Raw genomic sequence first — 4,797 nt, 5'->3', positions numbered from 1 at the left:
TCTGTGTAGCTGGGGAAGATGTTTCAGGAGATATGGTGTGTTGGGGGGGCTGTCTGTATAGCTGGGGAAGATGTTTCAGAAGATATGGTGTGTTGGGGGGGCTGTCTGTATAGCTGGGGAAGATGTTTCAGAAGATATGGTGTGTTGGGGGGGATGGGATGTTCAAAGGTGTATATATACTGAGATCATGTGACAGATCATGTGACACTTAGATTGCACACAGGTGGACTTTATTTAACGAATTATGTGACTTCTGAAGGTATTTGGTTGCTCCAAATCTTATTTAGGGGCTTCATAGCAAAGGGGGTGAATACATATACACGCACCACTTTTGCGTTTATTCTTTTTTTCAATTTTTTTCACTTCACCAATTTGGACTATTTTGTGTATGTCCATTACATGAAATCCAAGTAAAAATACATTTAAATTACAGGTTGTAATGCAACAAAATAGGACAAACGCCAAGGTGGATGAAAACTTATGCAAGGCACCGTAGATGTGTTTTGTGTGCGTATAATATAGAATAGCCCTCTCCGGTGGGTTCTCAGTGGTGTGTGTGTGTGTGTGTGTGTGTGTGTGTGTGTGTGTGTGTGTGTGTGTGTGTGTGTGTGTGTGTGTGTGTGTGTGTGTGTGTGTGTGTGTGTGTGTGGGGGGGGGGGGGGGGGGGGGGTTGGATGTAGATTGTTAAACGGTTGAGAGGAGCTGAGGGCTTGGAGACAGAAACCCAGGAGAGACAAGGCCCTTTATTGGAAATGTAATGTTTGTTGTCTGCAATTACCTCCCTACTCATTTGTTTTACAGACATTGTGTTTTCTAACTTAGTGAGGAGGGGGAGAGATGTGGGGTCTCTTCAAGATGTATTTTAGAAAGATGATGGTTCATTACTAATAGGAGAAATTTCATTGCAGATTGAAACCTGGTGGTGTTGTAGAGAAACATGACCCATCCCTGATGGTCCTGGTGGTGTTGTAGAGAAACTTGACCCGTCCCTGAACCTGGTGGTGTTGAAGAGAAACATGACCCGTCCCTGATGGACCTGGTGGTGTTGTAGAGAAACATGACCCATCTCTGATGGTCCTGGTGGTGTTGTAGAGAAACATGACCCGTCCCTGAACCTGGTGGTGTTGTAGAGAAACATTACCTGTCCCTGATGGACCTGGTGGTGTTGTAGAGAAACATGACCCATCCCTGATGGACCTGGTGTTGTTGTAGAGAAACATTACCCGTCCCTGAACCTGCCGGTGTTGTAGAGAACATGACCCGTCCCTGAAACCTGGTGGTGTTGTAGAGAAACATGACCCATCCCTGATGGACCTGGTGGTGTTGTAGAGAAACATGACCCATCCCTGATGGACCTGGTGGTGTTGTAGAGAAACATGACCCATCCCTGATGGACCTGGTGGTGTGGTAGAGAAACATGACCCGTCCCTGATGGACCTGGTGGTGTTGTAGAGAAACATGACCCATCCCTGAACCTGGTGGTGTTGTAGAGAAACTTGACCCGTCCCTGAACCTGGTGGTGTTGAAGAGAAACATGACCCGTCCCTGATGGACCTGGTGGTGTTGTAGAGAAACATGACCCATCTCTGATGGTCCTGGTGGTGTTGTAGAGAAACATGACCCGTCCCTGAACCTGGTGGTGTTGTAGAGAAACATTACCTGTCCCTGATGGACCTGGTGGTGTTGTAGAGAAACATGACCCGTCCCTGATGGACCTGGTGGTGTTGTAGAGAAACATGACCCATCCCTGAACCTGGTGGTGTTGTAGAGAAACATGACCCATCCCTGATGGACCTGGTGGTGTTGTAGAGAAACCTGACCCATCCCTGATGGACCTGGTGGTGTTGTAGAGAAACATGACCTGTCCCTGGACCTGGTGGTGTTGTAAAGAAACATGACCCATCCCTGATGGACCTGGTGGTGTTGTAGAGAAACATGACCCATCCCTGATGGTCCTGCTGGTGTTGTAGAGAAACATGACCCGTCCCTGATGGACCTGGTGGTGTTGTAGAGAAACATGACCCATCCCTGATGGTCCTGGTGGTGTTGTAGAGAAACATGACCTGTCCCTGGACCTGGTGGTGTTGTAAAGAAACATGACCCATCCCTGATGGACCTGGTGGTGTTGTAGAGAAACATGACCCATCCCTGATGGTCCTGGTGGTGTTGTAGAGAAACATGACCCGTCCCTGAACCTGGTGGTGTTGAAGAGAAACATGACCCGTCCCTGATGGACCTGGTGGTGTTGTAGAGAAACATGACCCATCTCTGATGGTCCTGGTGGTGTTGTAGAGAAACATGACCCGTCCCTGAACCTGGTGGTGTTGTAGAGAAACATTACCTGTCCCTGATGGACCTGGTGGTGTTGTAGAGAAACATGACCCATCCCTGATGGACCTGGTGTTGTTGTAGAGAAACATTACCCGTCCCTGAACCTGGCGGTGTTGTAGAGAAACATGACCCGTCCCTGAACCTGGTGGTGTTGTAGAGAAACATGACCCATCCCTGATGGACCTGGTGGTGTTGTAGAGAAACATGACCCATCCCTGATGGACCTGGTGGTGTTGTAGAGAAACATGACCCATCCCTGATGGACCTGGTGGTGTGGTAGAGAAACATGACCCGTCCCTGATGGACCTGGTGGTGTTGTAGAGAAACATGACCCATCCCTGAACCTGGTGGTGTTGTAGAGAAACTTGACCCGTCCCTGAACCTGGTGGTGTTGAAGAGAAACATGACCCATCCCTGATGGACCTGGTGGTGTTGTAGAGAAACATGACCCATCTCTGATGGTCCTGGTGGTGTTGTAGAGAAACATGACCCGTCCCTGAACCTGGTGGTGTTGTAGAGAAACATTACCTGTCCCTGATGGACCTGGTGGTGTTGTAGAGAAACATGACCCGTCCCTGATGGACCTGGTGGTGTTGTAGAGAAACATGACCCATCCCTGATGGACCTGGTGGTGTTGTAGAGAAACCTGACCCATCCCTGATGGACCTGGTGGTGTTGTAGAGAAACATGACCTGTCCCTGGACCTGGTGGTGTTGTAAAGAAACATGACCCATCCCTGATGGACCTGGTGGTGTTGTAGAGAAACATGACCCATCCCTGATGGTCCTGCTGGTGTTGTAGAGAAACATGACCCGTCCCTGATGGACCTGGTGGTGTTGTAGAGAAACATGACCCATCCCTGATGGACCTGGTGGTGTTGTAGAGAAACATGACCTGTCCCTGGACCTGGTGGTGTTGTAAAGAAACATGACCCATCCCTGATGGACCTGGTGGTGTTGTAGAGAAACATGACCCATCCCTGATGGTCCTGGTGGTGTTGTAGAGAAACATGACCCGTCCCTGAACCTGGTGGTGTTGTAGAGAAACATTACCCATCCCTGATGGTCCTGGTGGTGTTGTAGAGAAACATGACACGTCCCTGATGGACCTGGTGGTGTTGTAGAGAAACATTACCTGTCCCTGATGGACCTGGTGGTGTTGTAGAGAAACATGACCCATCTCTGATGGTCCTGGTGGTGTTGTAGAGAAACATGACCCGTCCCTGAACCTGGCGGTGTTGTAGAGAAACATGACCCGTCCCTGAACCTGGTGGTGTTGTAGAGAAACATGACCCATCCCTGATGGACCTGGTGGTGTTGTAGAGAAACATGACCCATCCCTGATGGGCCTGGTGGTGTTGTAGAGAAACATTACCTGTCCCTGATGGACCTGGTGGTGTTGTAGAGAAACATGACCCATCTCTGATGGTCCTGGTGGTGTTGTAGAGAAACATGACCCGTCCCTGAACCTGGTGGTGTTGTAGAGAAACATTACCTGTCCCTGATGGACCTGGTGGTGTTGTAGAGAAACATGACCCATCCCTGATGGACCTGGTGTTGTTGTAGAGAAACATTACCCGTCCCTGAACCTGGCGGTGTTGTAGAGAAACATGACCCGTCCCTGAACCTGGTGGTGTTGTAGAGAAACATGACCCATCCCTGATGGACCTGGTGGTGTTGTAGAGAAACATGACCCATCCCTGATGGACCTGGTGGTGTTGTAGAGAAACATGACCCATCCCTGATGGACCTGGTGGTGTGGTAGAGAAACATGACCCATCCCTGATGGACCTGGTGGTGTTGTAGAGAAACATGACCCATCCCTGAACCTGGTGGTGTTGTAGAGAAACTTGACCCGTCCCTGAACCTGGTGGTGTTGAAGAGAAACATGACCCGTCCCTGATGGACCTGGTGGTGTTGTAGAGAAAACTGACCCATCTCTGATGGTCCTGGTGGTGTTGTAGAGAAACATGACCCGTCCCTGAACCTGGTGGTGTTGTAGAGAAACATTACCTGTCCCTGATGGACCTGGTGGTGTTGTAGAGAAACATGACCCCTGATGGACCTGGTGGTGTGTAGAGAAACATGACCCATCCCTGACCTGGTGGTGTTGTAGAGAAACATGACCCATCCCTGATGGACCTGGTGGTGTTGTAGAGAAACTGACCCATCCCTGATGGACCTGGTGGTGTTGTAGAGAAACATGACCTGTCCCTGGACCTGGTGGTGTTGTAAGAAACATGACCCATCCCTGATGGACCTGGTGGGTTGTAGAGAAACATGACCATCCCTGATGGTCTGCTGTGTTGTAGAGAACATGACCCGTCCCTGATGGACCTGGTGGTGTGTAGAGAAACATGACCCATCCCTGATGGACCTGGTGGTGTTGTAGAGAAACATGACCTGTCCCTGGACCTGGTGGTGTTGTAAAGAAACATGACCCATCCCTGATGGACCTGGTGGTGTT

This window comes from Salmo trutta, chromosome 18, assembly GCF_901001165.1.
Source record: "Salmo trutta chromosome 18, fSalTru1.1, whole genome shotgun sequence".
In the NCBI taxonomy this organism is placed as follows: Eukaryota; Metazoa; Chordata; class Actinopteri; order Salmoniformes; family Salmonidae; genus Salmo; species Salmo trutta.
The sequence above is the reverse complement of the archived record's forward strand: the minus strand, read 5'-3'. Positions refer to the sequence as shown.